At 41.6% G+C, this 16,553-nt stretch overlaps 1 protein-coding gene across 1 annotated transcript in view; it reads left to right on the forward strand.

Moving 5' to 3' along the window:
• Positions 1 to 989: 989 nt before the first annotated feature.
• The window catches only part of FAM169A (family with sequence similarity 169 member A), a 41,587-nt gene continuing 26,023 nt past the window's right edge, over positions 990 to 16,553 (forward strand). Inside the window, exon 1 of the mRNA XM_072359698.1 lies at positions 990 to 1,266. The gene's annotated coding sequence lies outside the window, so the exon portion shown is untranslated. The remainder of the gene's footprint in view (positions 1,267 to 16,553) is intronic.

Raw genomic sequence — 16,553 nt, forward strand, 5'->3', positions numbered from 1 at the left:
CTCTGACTAGATAAGAGCCTGTATGCACGGTTAAGGAGTGTTTGTGGAATGCTTTGTTGTCATGTAAAGGCAGATGGGAAAGTTGTAAGGGTGGTTGGGAAAGCTAGAAAAGGAAACCTGTGAATGTAAGTGACATGAGAACATGTAATAGTCTATTTGAATTGTTCACATATGCCTGGCTGCCACAACTAACAACTCAGACAAATGTCTCCCAGTCTTGGTCTTGCCTCACTGCAAGATGGGCTAAGGAATTCATTAAGGTTCCTTCCAACATGACATTTCTTAGAAAGCATCAGTTGTTCTATGAGACAACATAGATCAGGTTAGAGAGAAAGAAGTGGGCATTCCTATGTGCATTTTGCATGGAGACATAAGAGAGGAAAGAAATAACAATAAAAAATAAATGAAATGAAGATCTATATCTAAACATTGGTGAGGCGACGTGTGAGGGCAATTGTTTATTGCACGATCTCTTCTTTCTCTTCCCAGATGATTTTTAATAGCAAATCCATATCCTAAGCAAGTAAGGTGGAAAATATTTTATTACATCATTCATTGCTAAGGTTTGCAATATTACACTACCAAATTAATGTGCTAAGAGATGGATGAAGAATTTTTCCATCCAAAAAAAATCAGGATTTTATTTTGAAAGAAAAAAAAATAATAAAACAAAAAAAGGCACGATGCAGGGTTAAATTGTCGTTTGTGTCTTATGCTATTATTTATGCTACATCACTGCAAAACAGTCACTGCTGTGTAACACTGTAAACTGTTTTTCTGCCCTTCTTCGACCACGAAGAGCAAAATACAACAAGTACTAATTTAGGAGGGATAAAATAAGGTAGCACAGACCCTGGTCCACCTGCACGGGCAGGAGTCACCTCTGCACTCGCAATTCCCACTGAAGAGCGATTTCGCCGCTCTCCGGCCCCGCTCGCACCAACGCCGGGCCTCGCCGCTTCCAGCCCGGGGCGGCGCCAGCCTCCTTTGTGCTCCGGGTCCCTGCGGAGGCAGCAACCGTGGGATGAAGCAGGTACATCGGGAGCCGCCATCGCGAGGCCGCCGGCGCCTCGGGGCGTAGCAGCGGGAGTGCGTCACGACGAGGGGCGGGGAGCTGCGGAGGGATGATAACAGGCGCCGGGCAGCGGGATCGGGGTGCGCAGGAGGTGAGCCGGCAGACACTGCGAGGGAGCCGCTGCACCCGGCCATCCCCGAGCCGCGTTCTCATCTCTCCTCCTGCCCCGCGGAAGGCCGCCTGGGGCTGAGGTAAGGCTGCTCCTGAACGGCCGATCTGCGGGAGCTCACCGCGGCGCGTGGGCCTGCCTGGGGGGTGGGTGGGCGCGCTCGGAGGCAGGGGGCATTGCGAGAGAGGCCCGGCCCGGTCAGCGAGACATGCGGCCAGCCGGAGGCAGGTGGGCGGGCCGCGGGGCCCGGCTCCAGGTGTCCGCCGCCCCCGGCGGGCAGCGCCCGGACCCGGCCGCCTTCCAGGGCTGCAGGGAGGTGGGGGCTGAGGCCCGAGAGGGGGGTGGGGGAGAGGTTCAGCCGCACCTCGGATGGGCGGTGTGGCTCCGCCGGGCTTTCCCCTCCGCGGGACCGGCTGCCCCTCGTCTCGGCCCGGCTGAGCCCCGCAGAGGGCGAGCCGCCCGCTGCCAAGTTCTGGGCGAGTTTTGAGGGAAGCGGCTTCGTTTCTTCTGGCCCGGGCCGGTCTGCGTTGGGTAGAGCCAGCCATCTTTTGTGGAAGGCATCTATTGTACCGCTGCTATTTGCATATTTAGGCACGTTTGTGTGTGAGCTCTGATATCTCTGGAGGTCTGTTACGTGCGTGTGTTGGGAAGTAAAAATGACCGTGTTACAATAGATGTCTTCCACAAAAGATGGCTGTGTCTGTGTGTGTGTGTGAATTACGTGTGGGGATGCACATGCTTGCCCTCCCTTTTCATACACGTGATATGTGGGTTCTAAGCATTTTATTTTAAGGTAGAGTCAAATTCTTCCATTGTAAAATAAGGGGAAGCATCCTGCCCAAGGTGTTTGGTATAGCATTGCCATCCTGTTTGCGGAGTCTTAAATCCAGCCTGAGGAAGTGGGTTATTCTGGGAGCTTGGGTTAGAGCAAAGTGTTTTATGTCCATTAAAGGAAAACAGAATGCATCAACCTTCTAGTTTTATATTTGAGCTAATGTCCTAGATAGAGAACAAAATAAGAGTAATGTTTGGGTGGTCATCAGCTGTAGTGTTTGTATTACTAAAAATGAGAAATTCAAAATGCCTGCCTGTCATTTGGAGATGCAGTCCAGTGATGTTTGGTTCCTTATTCACAGAATCATTAAGGTTGGGAAAGACTACTAAGGTTATCTGGTCCAACCACTAACCTATCCCCACTGTGCCTACAATCCACATCCCTCAGTGCCTTATTTCCATACTTCTTGAATGCCTCCAGGGACAGTGACATTTCACTAGACAGCCTGTGCCAGTGCTTCACTGCTGTTTCTGCACATAATTTTTTCCTAATAACCAACCTGAACATCTCCTGGTGCAATGTGAAGACATTCCTTCTCATCCTATTGTGTGTGTATGTGTACGCAGTTCAGAAAAAGAAACTTCTGCTTGTTATTCTGCTTGTTTGTGAGTACTGGGCAGCACTATTGGTCCTGTTCTTGTGTCTAACTTGATGGTTTTTAAAGGGAGTTAGCGCAGTGTCACAATGCTCTGGGTAGTAAAAGTGGTGCTGTGTTGCTGGAAGTACTGCAGGAGGAGGCTGCTGCAGGTGATGGTGGTCACTTCTCTCATTCAGACTCTTCCCTTTGGGAACTTCATGCATCTTCTGTCTGGTTTCTTAAACACACCAGCATCTTCCTTATTTGAAACCTGCCAGACTTGAAAATTGGTAATTTCTCACCTCTTGTCTTAAGAATGGTCAGTAAGCGTTTCACTGGGGCACCTATTTCTCTCTGTCCTGGTGCTTTTCTCTGTGAGGTTTAAGCTATACACGTTTTAAGTTCAGGTGTTGTCAGCCTCTTATTTCAACATCATTTTACAAAAGAAAAGCCTGTTGGGACTCTGAGATTTGTATTTCAGTTGCTTTGCTATCCTTCTTCCTCCTGTAAGCTGGTCTTACTTAGTATTTGCCATGTGTAGAAGTGGATGTTTCAGTGTCATTGTCTGCTGATGTGAAAGATGGACGCTACTGTATCTTTTTCATTGAGATCTCTACAGCAGTGCACGATCAGGACACACAGTACCATGTTTTTGGAGTATTTTATAACCTAACTCTTCTACAATGAGGCTTTACTCTGACAAATGATTTGTAAGAAAATATTCCTCATCTCATTCACATGCATGTCAATGTAATGTCTCTTCATTAATTAAACATTTTTATGTCTATTAGTATTGCTAAGGTAACACAACTTAAAAGTGAAGATTTACCTGCATTACTTGCACAGACATCTTTTTTCCGACACAAACTGGTTCAAATAATTGTAGTATGTAACTATTGGAGATCAGAATCTTAACCAGTACGTGGTAGTTGTAGCTCACTTGGGTGTTTAGGCTGATGTTCAATAGTGTTTTTGTTTCTTATTTTAAAGAGAGAAAGTAAATGCTTATATGAAATTCTGTAGTAGTAGAAAAACTCATCAGAGTAGAACAGCCCTTTACTTACGCTGTTAGGTACGAGGCTTGATTTATTAATAACTCTAATTTGTACCATTCAGTAAATATTGGGTACTTTTTTTTTAACTAAACCAAGTGAACTTCAACTTTCCTCCCAAGCTTCTGTTTCTGGAGCTTCCTGTATAGACTAAGCAATCTTGAGGGCAAAAGCCTGCTTTAATATTGTTTCCCCTACCCCCTACTGCATTTTTTTTTTATAAGTATATGTTGTCAGGAGAGCTGTTACCTGTCATGCTAACAGTTGTGGTTTGTTGTTTTTTTTCTGTGAGGGGAAAGCAGGTAGCTAAGTCAATGGAATGTGACAGCTCGTATTTATTTAGTCATTATAAATTTAGGTTGTGTTCAATGAGCCTGAGATCTTTGAAATTGCTCTTAAAATATGTAAAAATTCTTCCTCAAAAAAAAAAAAAGTAGCAAGGTTTCAATTCATCGCGAAAAATCTCACTAAAATTTAGTAAGAATTATCAGAACTAACATCTCTTTCATTATTCAAAGTTAACTGGAAAGTCCTGTGTTCTAAATGATATATCTCCATGTATTTAAGCAATCCCTTGAGTTGCAAATCTAAAAAGTTAATTTTTTTTTTCCCACAGAATCACGAGGTTGGAAAGGACCTACAAAGTCATCTAGTCCAACTGTCTTCCCATTACCATTGCTACCACTAAACCATATCTTGTGGCTCCTCATCCAAATGCTTCTTGAACACTGCCAGGGATGGTGACTCTGCCATCTACCTGGTCAGCCATTCTAGTGCCTGACCACACTCTGAGAGAAAAAGATATTCCTTATGTCTGATCTAAACCTCTTCTGGTACAACTTGTGGTCATTTCTTCAGGTTCTGTTTGTTGCCTGGGAGAAGAGGCCAAACCCCTCCTCATCACAACCTCCCTTCAGGTAGAGTGCAGTAAGGTCTCCCAGGGGGACCAAGGGTCCAAAATTGAACACAGTACTCAAGATTACGATGCCATTGACCCCATCGGCTACTCGAACACACTGTTGGCTCATGTTCAGCTGAGCATTGACCAACATGCCCAGGTCGCTTTCCTCTTCAGAGTCATCCAGCCACTCGGCCCCAAGCCCATAGCTCTGCATAGGGTTATTGTGGCCAAAGTGTGGGACCCAGCACTTGGCCTTGTTGACCCTCATCCTGTTCCTCAGCCCAGAGATCCAGTCTATTCACATCCCTCTGAAGGGCCTCCCTACCCTTTAGCAGATCAACACCACCTCCTGACTTGGTGTCATCTGCAAACTTACTGAGGGCATTCTCAGTGCCTCATCTGGGTCATCAATGAAGGTATTAAACAAAATGGGCCCCAGTACTGACCCCTGGGGGGCGCCACTTGTAGTGGGTCACCAGCTGGACTTAACTCTGTTAACCACTACCCGCTGGGCATGGCCCTCTAGCCAGTTCCTTACCCAAAGGAGGGTATACCTGTGCAGGCAGCCAGTTTCCCCAGGATTATGCTGTGAGAGGCCGTGTCAAAGGCTTTGCTGAAGTCTAGGTAGACTACATCAATGGCCTTTCCCTTTTCTACTGTTGTTCTCGACAACTGATCCTGAGCTGGACCCTGTCCAGAGAGAGACGCAGTCATGGATGCCATGGAGTCTTCTCTAGACTTTACTGCTGTGTCATATGGCTTATATACCAGCATGGCTTCCACACGTTTGTCCTGTGCACCTGCTATGCAACCCCATGCACACACAACCCTTCCCACTTCCAGAGTCTTTCCTTGAATAAATCATGTCATCATGGGACATCTGGCAAAGCGCTTCTTCATATCCCCATTCCGTGGTTCCTCTTCAGGTGTTATTATCTTAGCAGTTCTTTACTTAGGCCCATCCCCTGGTTGATCTTATTCCCCAACATCTACCAGTCTGATCACCCAGTTGTAGAAGGAGGTGAGGTTGGTCAAGCACGACCTGCCCTTCATGAATCTGTGCTGGCTGGGCCTAAATCCCCTGGGTGCCACACATGTGCTGTGTGATCTCACCCAAGATGAGTTGTTCCATAACTTTCCCTGGAACCAAGGTCAGGCTGACAGACCAGTAGTTTGCTGGCTCTTCCTTACAGCCCTTCTTGTAGGTGGGAGTCACATCAGCAAGCCTACAATACTCTGGGACCTCTCCAGATAGCCAGGAATGCTGATAGGTAGCAGAGAGTGGCTCAGCAATCATCCCCACCAACTCCCTCAGCACCCGAGGGTGGAACCCATCTGGTCCTATGGGCTTCTGAGAGCCCAGATGGAGGAGGAGCTCTCTAACTGTCTCAACCTGAATTACTGGGGGTGTATTCTGCATAGCATCCCAGACTTCAGATTGGGGTGTAAAGTGACCTGAGGATGACTGATCTGCCTATTAAAGGCAGATGTAAAGAAGGCGTCGAGGACCTCAGCTTTCTTCTTATCCTCAGTCGTCACATTCCATGCTGCATCAAGTAAGGGATGGACATTTTCCTTGGTTCTTCTCTTACAAATGATATATTTGTAAAAGAATTTCGTATTCTCTTTTACTGTAGTGGCCAATCTGAGTTGAACTTGGGCCTTTGCCTTCCTAACTTCCACCTGCATACCTTAGCAACTTCCTTGTAATCTCCCCAAGTAGCCTGTCCCTGCTTCCAGAGGACACAGACTCTCTTTTTGTTTCGGTGTCTCAGCAGTAGTTCCCGGTTCAACCACACCCGTCTTCTTCCTCTGCAGCTTGCCTTATGGCATTCAGGGACAGCCTGATATTGTGCCTTCAGGATTTCCATCCAGAGGAGTATCCAGGCTTCCTGGACCCCTTTACCCTTAAGGAGCGACTCCCAGGAGACCCCTGCTACAAGCGTCCTGAACAGGTCAAAGTCCACCCTCTGGAAGTTCAGGAGAGCAGTTTTACTAGTCACCCTTCTGACATCTCCAAGAACAGAGAATTCTACAATTTCATGGTCACTGCCCAAGACAGTCCCCAACCTTCACATCACTCACCAGTCCTTCACTGTTAGTGAACAGCAGACCTATCAGGGCACCACCCCTGGTAGGTTCTCATAGCATCTGCATAGCGAAGCTATCTTCCACACAGTCTAGAAACCTCTTGGACTGCTTCCTTTGTGCTGTATTATGTTTCCAACATATATGAGGGAAGTTGAAGTCTCCCAAGACTCCCAAGAGAACGGGTGCTGGTGATTGTACGACTTCTGCACAGCTTTCTCAGCTGTGAGATTCTGGAGATATTCAAGACCCGCCTGGACACCTACCTGTGCAACGTGGTGTAGGGAGCCTGCTTTGGCAGGGGGGTTGGACTCGATGATCTCAAGAGGTCCCTTCCAACCCCTACAATTCTGTGATTCAGTGATTCTGTGTAGTAAATTTGTTGTTTTACAGCTATTCAAAGTAGCATTTAAGTTTTTTATTTTCCTCTAGGTCCTTTATTTGATTTTCATAGTAAAATAATGTCTCATGATTTTATTGTTGTTATTGTAGATTAGGGGATAAACATGTTGTCAGTGCTTCACCCTTCTTACGGTTAGACATTCTTTATGGGCGTGATGGATTCAGTTATTCTTTCATTTAGGCTTCATCAGAACATGTTAAGTAAAGGTCGTTAATAAACTTCTTAATTCCATGCAATTGCTGTAGAGGAAGAGTAATCAGGAAGGATGTAGTGTCCATCAAATCAGTGTCCCTGAGGCACTGCTAGAACAGACTTCAGAAGTTGTGGCTGCTGCACTGGCCAGTCCCATGTGGGGACTGTTGATGAACTTTGAAGAATATATGATACTGCATCAGGGTGAATTAATGTTATTCTTTCGATACGCCAGATGGAAAAGTATGAAATAAGCTTAGGTTTGCCAAGAAGTTGCTAGAAGATGAATCTTTTGTGTAACTCTTCTGCAGGTAGCAAGTCCTGCAGCTGTGAAGCCTTTCTCATAGCTGCTGCAGAATTAACCATCAGAATTTATTTCATCGAATGATTTGTGAATGGATAATAATGAAGTAGCTGGGGTTGTCAGCAATACCAATAACAGCAGCAATGTTAGTGCAATGCAGTTCAGACAACTTAATGATGATTAGCTTATCTGCGTTCAGAATGCACCTCAGCTATAAAAACAAGTAATGTCTATATCTCTAGAGGAGAAACAGTTACTAGTTCTGCTTTATAGTCATTCTTTCAGAAATTCAAGTACATCCAGAACAGGATAGCCTTGGTACTGAAAGGGATGCCTTAGTAATGTGGCGCATATTACTGTGAGAAGTGGGAAATGCGGTATGTTCCCAGGAGCATGTTATGTTCTTGGAAGTATGTTTGATGGAAGAATGATGGAGATAAGGACAGGATGGCACGAGGGAGGAGGCTGTGTGTGCATTCCTTTCTGTATTACAGACATCCTTGCTGACATTCTTGGATGTAGACCTTCAGTCCTGCAGTAACTTGTTCACCAGTAGCTAGTGAATTCATGTTAACAAGTATTTGATATTACAGCTGCATCAGGCTGAACTGATTCAGGAACACAGGCAGTTACAGGGATTCAAAATGAACCAGCTGCAAGTATGAGACTGCTGGAAGCAAAGGCAAACAAATGCTTAGGAATGTGAACTATGTAGTGAGGAGTTTGCTGAATATTGGTTTTGATAGCAATAGGTATGGATAGTAGGGAGAAGTGGGTAAGACTGTGCCCTGAGCTGCTGATCATTTGTTTGGTCCCACTGGAAAGTTTAGAGAAGAGGAACGCACGCAGTCGCTGTCTAAACAGATTCCTGACAGTTTTGAGCAATGGAATAATACTCTTTTGATGTTTTAGTTTTCCTTTTTTCTGGGAATAGTATTTCTACATGAACAAGAAATACTGGACCTTACTCCTTATTTTTACTTCTAGCTGGAACAGCTTAGATGATGTCTGTTTGTTAGCTTCTTAATCACACTGATATTAATTTGCATTTGTTTCTTGAATGCTTATTTTTCAGAGGACAAAGTTTACTCCTGATTTAATTTGTATATGTCGTTTTTCCATCCTTTTGAAGATGTTTGAAGATGTGATGAAAGCAAGCATATCAATAAATCCAGCTGTGAGCCAGATCAGAATTGGGATAGTCTGTCTGTGTGGTCTTTGTACAGGTGAGGAAGTGTAGGTTCTATTTTCCAGGGATGTATGAAAGTGCTTATACCTATCACTGTATTTGCTAGTATGTTGTCTACAGCCTGTGGTGGTAACTTGTCATCTCTCTTGACAAAATGATTGGCCTCAGCCTGACATTCAGAAATGGCTTCTTGTCTGTGGCTGAAAGTCCTGATTACTAGCTTTGAACATTGTTCTTAGTGTCTGTAATGTTCACGTCACCTGAATTTCATGCTATCTTTCTCTTGAGAAGTAGTTTTATTTACCTTGTCTTTCTAGGTGACTTTGTCTTCTTCTGGTTTTCTTTAATGCCATGCAATTTTGGTAAATGAGGTTCATTATTTTGTTTTGCATTGACAAGGCTACATCTATGTACAGCTGAAAGAACTTGCTGCTGTAGAGTGCTCTGCAAGAAGCAGGTGGAAATTTGGAATTCATTCTTATCCAACTCCATAGTTTTAGCTGTCTGTCACCTTCTGAATGTAGTGGTAATAATGGTTAGGGACATCTGCTTATTTCCTGTCTGGGAATAGAATAAATCAAAGGTCTTAAGGTACAGTGAGATTTAAGTTCTTAGTGTTCCAAATGTGTTGTACTTAGTGTAGTGCCAATTTCCAGATTATGGTCCTCAATTTATAGTAAATGGGCCATGTGACTGTATACTCAGACTATGAAAAGTGTCAGTTCCACCTTGATCTGTGAAAAGGTTTAGGGTTGATTGATGAGAACCTGTAGTTACAGCCCTTTGTATCAGATTTACCTGTCTCACATCCTGAAATTCTACCTACTCCCGGGAAGTTCCCTATTCATTTCTGACCCATCTTTTCTGTATTTTCATTTGGATCACCCAAGAAAAACAAGGTGAATAGCTCTCCCTCTGTTATAGGTCTCTTCATCCAGGTGACTTTTGAAAATGGGTTGGGAGAAGGAAGCACCCTTCTACTCACAGACAATAAATAAATCAAAATAAAATACTAGTAAAAAGAGCAGGAGGTGGAATATTACTTATCACTTGCATTTCCTGTGGCTTTTCTGCTGAAAGTGACAGCATTCTCATACTTCACATGGCATAGTGGTAGCTCAGGCAACTATTTTAATTTTTCCTCTGTTATGGAGGAATTGATGAACTGCTGTTCACCCATTAGTATCTACAGTCACCTTCACCTTTGAATTTTCATCTGGAATATTCTCAAAGCACCCATAGAGAGAGTTGCTGTTGTTTAGCTGGTGGGCAGTAACTCAGACCGGATAATGTGAAGCTGATCTAATCTACACAGCTTTGTCATTTGCCCCACTTGGGACAGAGAAGAGGATGGCACAACCCAAAGTTTTCAAAATAAAAACGAATTAATTCGTAGGATTTCTGCAGTACCATTCTCACCACTAGATTAGTGGCGTAAGGTTTGGAAGCCTATCAGCTGTCTACTTGGTATTTTTTCTAAATGCAGTCAATAGAAGAGTTTGCTCCACTGGTCTAATCTCTATATATGATATAGCCTATACCAGAAGGGTTGGATTAACAATAGGGATCAGTATACCAGTTTAAGGACCAGTATATTAGTTCAACAAAAGGCATCAGTGAGTTCTAGTTCTAAAACTTACCAGTTTAGCTTTGCTCGGTACGTGAGCAGCCTTGTTTTTGTTAACAGTTCTTCTTCACAGGAGCACTGGAGTCATGGTAGACTATTTTTATCTTTGCATTCCCAGATGCAAGGACTTTTGGATTTCACATATATTGTTTTGGTTTATAGTGTAACAAGATAGAAGGTTGCTCATTGCGACATAACAAGCAACGGAAATATGATAAACTGGAGAAAACCAATTGAAGGTTGGCCGAAAGTTGCTGTGATTAAGCTGAAGGAGAAATAAAGGGGAGGAAGCAGGTGGTCTGAGACTACCTCAGATGCAGTCATGTGTGCCCAGAAGGAGACTTAATGAGTTCTTGGAAAAGACTGAACATGTATGCCAGTGTATTGGATATGTCAGTCTTTACTGTTTAAATGTGGAACTTGAGAGCACATGGTTGATTTACTGAGTCACCTGGTATATATCATGAGGAATATGGGAATGTTGGCTTTCCAACAGCACATTGGATTTAGAGTGTTTTCTTCCTGGATTTTGTATGACACTTCCAAAATTGAGAGATGTTAGATGGAGAATGACAAGTTAGCAAGAAACGTGGGTGCCACATGGGATTAGGAGGCGATCTGATAGTAAGAGGCAAATAAAATTGAAAAAAATAGAAAAAGAATTTTTTTTTACTTATTATTATATCAGAGGCACATCTTCTGAAAGAGGTACCTGGAGAAGCAGGAGGGACATGGGATTGTGAAAGATGAACAGGACAGGAGCAGTGCAGAGGAAGGCTGGCTGTTGATTTACAAGTGCTGAGCTGTAGGAAGGCTGTTCTTAAAAAACAGAAGCTATGCCGAATGAAGTACAGAAATAAAATAAGAGCTGGGGGTGGAGCTGGAGAACTGCAGAACAGCAGCTTGAAAGTGCTGAAGAGTGGAAGAGAGAAAGAGGAGTGACTGGAAAGGTGGGTCATGAGCGGTTTTGTGTGTCATTATCTTTTTTTTTTAAAGCACTACACAGGTTTGTCTTGTAGAGAAGAAGTTATAGAGGAAGAATGAGTGCTGTGCACCATAGATCAATGCATATCCAAGAGATGAGGATCTAGGAAGTAAAAATCCTGCTTAGCCCCACTGTTCTGTCTTACTGATGTTAATGATCTTCAAGCAAAACTGGAATGGATTTAATTCTGTGTGTGGTTATGTTCACTTCAAATCTGGGAGGTGGATAAGAAATGCATGAAAGATTTCTATAAGAAACTTCAGCTTTGTTAGTTGTGGCTCTTTGAAGTTGCCTCAAACACAGAATTTGAACATAGGTAGGAAAGTGTGCCAGAACAATACTTTTGTGTATCAATTTCTGCAAACCGTATACTGAATAAAGTGATCTTCAAGAAACCAAGTGATGATCTCACTGAATGTTCAAGAAAATGTAAATAACAGGTTAGTATTTTGTATACTGAAGCACTTAGTCTTTGATTAAATAGGCTACCAAATCAAATGCCTAATTTTAATGACTTGAGGAAAACATCAATAGTGTTAGACTGGTGCTTAATCAAGCGTATGCTTAAGAACTTTACCTAGTTGTGGTGGGTTTTAGAGTGTAGTTGCATAACTGAGTCTCATGATTCTGTTCTGTGGTATTACTTTTGATAACTGATAAGAATAAAGTCCTATCTTCAATAAGCTGTAGACCTTTGAAGCTGATACTGGAGGCCATGTTTATTGTAAGAGAATCTGTCATTTAATTAAAGGCACTTTTTAAATATTATTGTTTATATATTTTACTGTGTATATATTTTACTTGTTATATATTTTTATCTGGTTCTGCAGAAGAAGATTTTGGCAACAGATTAGTCTTCTTAGCTACTGAATTTTAATATTTTCACTACATGTTAGAGCATTCTGAATAAATTTAATTGCAGAAATGCTTTCTTTAAAAAAATATTGTGTTGTACTGAAATTAATGTACTTCCATCTTTCTTTTAAAGGAAAAACAAGTCTCATATGCCAGTGCTTTTAAGTGTGGAAGACTTCTTTTTCTTCATTAGTCAGCATTTAATTCCACAAGATACTATGTGAACCCAGACAAATAAACCTTTCAACCATAGTTCTTGCTTACCTCAATTGAAGTCATTATATAGCAGAACTGAAAAGTAGATCCTTCGTGTGGATCTCCTAGTTCTGTGCTATACAAGTAAATTAAAATAAATTACGACAGCTAAATAACAAATGGCAAAGACTGATGGTATTTATTTACATTCAAATGAACTGATTTGATTTGTCTGTGGTAGAAAACTAGAGCTGCGTAAGCTGCTTCCAGCAGATTATGGATTTTGTAGTTGACACAGTAATCCAGGCTGCTTGGTGCATGTTGACAGCAGTTTTTAGATCACTGTCCTGTGCTTCCATAAGAAATGTTGTTGTTGTTGTTTGTTGGGTCTTTGTAAGGTTGGAATGTTGTTATTTAGGGTTTACTAGGGTTTCCTATTAAATGTTTTTCCTTCTCCTTGGGAAAACAAACCTCTGTGAACCAGGGCAAATTTATCTGAGTTGGCAAGAAACTGTATTTAAAATTGACAAGACAGTTTTCTCTAAAAACTTGAACAAAACCCATGCAGCAGGGAGTGGTATTTATGCACATTAGTGGTATGATGCGGATGATGATATGAAGCATGCTTCAGGAACATAGAAAACCAAACTACTTGAATTAAAATCCAAGAAAACCTCCCATCAAATGTGTGGTTACGTGAGTGGGGATGGTTGACGTCTGTTCAGTGTGGCAGATCAAGTAGCATATTGTTAATTCCTCAAGCCAGTAAGATTTTTTTCAAGATGTCCTAATTTATATCCTGTTGCTTAAAAAGCGTCATCTCTTTCCTGAAATGTTGACTTCTTGCCTTGGTCTTTATATGGTACATTGCAAATTAAAATGAACAGTTTTAAGAATTAGAGATAATTATAAAATATGAAAGGTGTGTTACAGTAGTGACCTAAATTAGTTGTTCAGACATCTCCTGTGTATTTCAAACTGCAGGTTTAGTAATAAGCAAGACAGATAATTTGCAGCGTTTCAGGCATGGACTCAGATGTGAACGATCCAAATTGTTTATTACAAGTTCTCACATCCCTTTTATACCTTCACAAGTTTTTGTTTTCTAACTTTCCCATCCTCCCTCACAACTTTCCCAGCCACCTTTACATGTCAACAAAGCATTCTACAAAACACTTTTCAACTGTCCATGCAGGCACATATCCAATCAGAGCTGTGAGACCCTTCCTCTTTCAGAGGTGTCCTTGGTTCTCATGCTGTTTATCTTGCTCCACAGCTGCTGCTCTGAACAGCTTTTCTTGTATTCCCACAATAATTGGTCATTTAAATCTGTATGGAGAGTACCTTAGTGTAAGTTTAAAATTTCAGTTTTAGTATTACAGGTGGATGAATAACCTTTTAACCTGATCTTTTCAGACTCTGTTGGGATAGAAGTGAGTGAAAGTCCAGATGCACAGCGTATTACCAACGCCTCCCCACTCATCTTTAAAGTAAATGATACTGAACAAAAAAGAAGCAAAAGTGATGGAAAGATTTTGTGTACGTTACAGCTGGTAATCTAAGCAAATAAACAGCTGTAGAATGTGGCTGTTAGTAGAACGGTGTGATAGAAGAACTAAACTGGTTTTGTGATTTTAGTGGCAGGAATTGTGTGGGGTTTTATTTTTGTTGTTGCTTTTTGTTTTACTTTAAGCTGGAAGATTAAATACACTACTACTTTTTAATCACTTTTTATTCTTATTTCAACTTTTATGTGGTTTCCACTTTCACTGAAATAGCAATTGAACATAGCAAGATGGGAAACTAGAACAGCAAAACAGAAATGATGTTCCTGCTGCTCTGATTGAGAAGGTGATTGTCAGTTTAGTGCATCATCAACTCTAGTGCTGTAACAGTCTCTGGACTTGAACAATCCTATGTCTTGGGTTTCTCTGGAATGATAGAAACTACAGAGGGAGATTTAGTTTGTAATTTAAGTTTCTTGTCACACTGCTGCCCCAGGTACAGCTCGTAGGTGGGCTTCTATCTTCTCATTTATTTTTGGGAGCAGATCTTTTGTTCAAGGTGTATCATTGTTAATGAGAGGTGTGCAAGAGTCCTTGAGCAGTTCTGTGATGCAGTAGTCTAGTGATTGCTAAATACTTTATATCAGACTATGTTGCAGTTCACTTTTTGTCAGAGCAGGACAGAACTTTGTTACAGGAGTGGACCCACTGTGTATATCCTGTGGGCTGGATTAGTTCCCCTGGTTTAGCAAAAATGTTCTGCTGGTCATGGCTTGAGCACCACGATGTGTGTGCTGCTAGCTTCAAATTCTGTCTTGAAGAAGAACAAATTAAATGTTTTTAAATACAAATTGATAAGCAACTATGCAGCAGTTGATTTAGTTTTATACAACTGTGGTCAGTTTTTCTATGTTGAAAGCTTGCTGGTGGATTGTTGATGATTTTTAGTTGTGCTGTGTAAGCATACTTCTAGTATTTGTAAAGTTTGGGGTTTTTTTTGTTGGAGTATCTCATGGTCTTGTTGAAGTATTTCTCACACTGATGTTTCTGAGGGATGGATTAGTACAGCTTTATAGTTGAGTGGTTGATGTGGATCAAGTAATGTATCTTCACTCACATGAAGTCTGCCAGAGCTGTGAATTTATTCTAAAGCCTTGGCTGGCTGCCTAACCACTTGGACTTCAGTTCCCCTAAGACAAAGGCACCCAAAATGTGTTTAAAACTGTGTTTATGCTCTGCTAAATAGCTGCGAGGAAGAGCTTTTGGCTTATTTTTGTGGTATAATGGCATTCAGTACTGAAGATCTACAGTGGGATGACCACATCTTTTGATTCCCAGAGCCTGCTGAAAGCCTCATGTGGGCTAGAAGCTATGGGGTCTGAACCTCCTTCTTTCTCCTTCATCTTCATATGCTTCTGAGATGTCAGATGTCTGAGATGCTTGCATGGTTACCTGCTTACTCTCTATCTAGAAGAAGAAAAAAAAAATCAATCTTACTGCTTATACTAATGAAGATTTTGTGAGCTAAGAACTTCCTCATTTGCGCAGGGATGTGCTTTACTTATCCTGGCAAATGTGTTTTTGTTGTTCGTTGAATTGATCTATTATTCTTTGTTGCTGCAGATGTTCCCAAAAAGGACGTGCCATTTCTCATGTAATAACTTGTGTAATGTTGAGAAAAGGGAACATGATACAATTCCACATTAAAGCAAATATTGCTTGTGTTGGTTTATTATGTACAGTCTTTAATACCATTATCTGAAATTATATGGCTATGAAGAGCTTAAGATATATTTTCTTTCAGTTGAAATGTGAAAAGCATAACTTGCCTCATTTCCCTCCCTTGCCCCCCTTTCTTTCTAGTATTTATTTAATACAAATGGTTGTGATGTGTTTGGTTGCTTGAGGCTACATCGTGTGTGCATTCAGCCTGATTGTTGGCTTGCCAATTGGCATGGCACCTCATGAGCAGAGAGCATGGTCCAGCAGCATATGATAAGAATTTGACCTGACAGTTTTACAGTAATGCTACACATGGAGGCTTACAGCAACAAAAAAGGGTATGGTGGACTTCATGGCTGAGACCTGTGCTGTTCCTGCTGCTGTACAGAGAAAAAATATATGTGTGATGCTCTTTTCAGGAAAAACAGAAAATCTTTCTTTCCTCTTTCTCTTTCATGCATTGCTTAAAAGTCTATGTGGACCCATCTGTATCTTGTACTTTCCTAAAGACACTGACAAACCAGTTGTATTTTAATTTGGGCCGTTTATTAGTTTATTACTATTGGTAGTCATTCACTTTGTTTTTGGTAGGTTATTTTGCCTTTCAAAATGAAGATGCTTGCATTTTGGGTTGTTAGATTACCTTTGCATGATCTTCTATAGATTAGCATACAGCAGTCATTTATCAGCTCTTTGGTGCTTTTAGTATGGTTTTGTAACTGTATAGTTAATGATTTATTCAGAGATCTAGTGAATTGATGTATTGTGAGATATTTTAGATCTTAATGATAAGACAGAAGTAGTACCACAAAAAAATTGTGACTTTACACGTTTAATCTGTTTCATGATACAAGTAGTAGGTGATTATTAAGCAGGAATGCTAAGTTCTCTGTGATGGTTCACTCTTGAAAACTGACCTGCATTCTTCTCTCTTGCAAT

The sequence above is a fragment of the Excalfactoria chinensis genome, chromosome Z (assembly GCF_039878825.1).
Source record: "Excalfactoria chinensis isolate bCotChi1 chromosome Z, bCotChi1.hap2, whole genome shotgun sequence".
Classification (NCBI taxonomy): Eukaryota; Metazoa; Chordata; class Aves; order Galliformes; family Phasianidae; genus Excalfactoria; species Excalfactoria chinensis.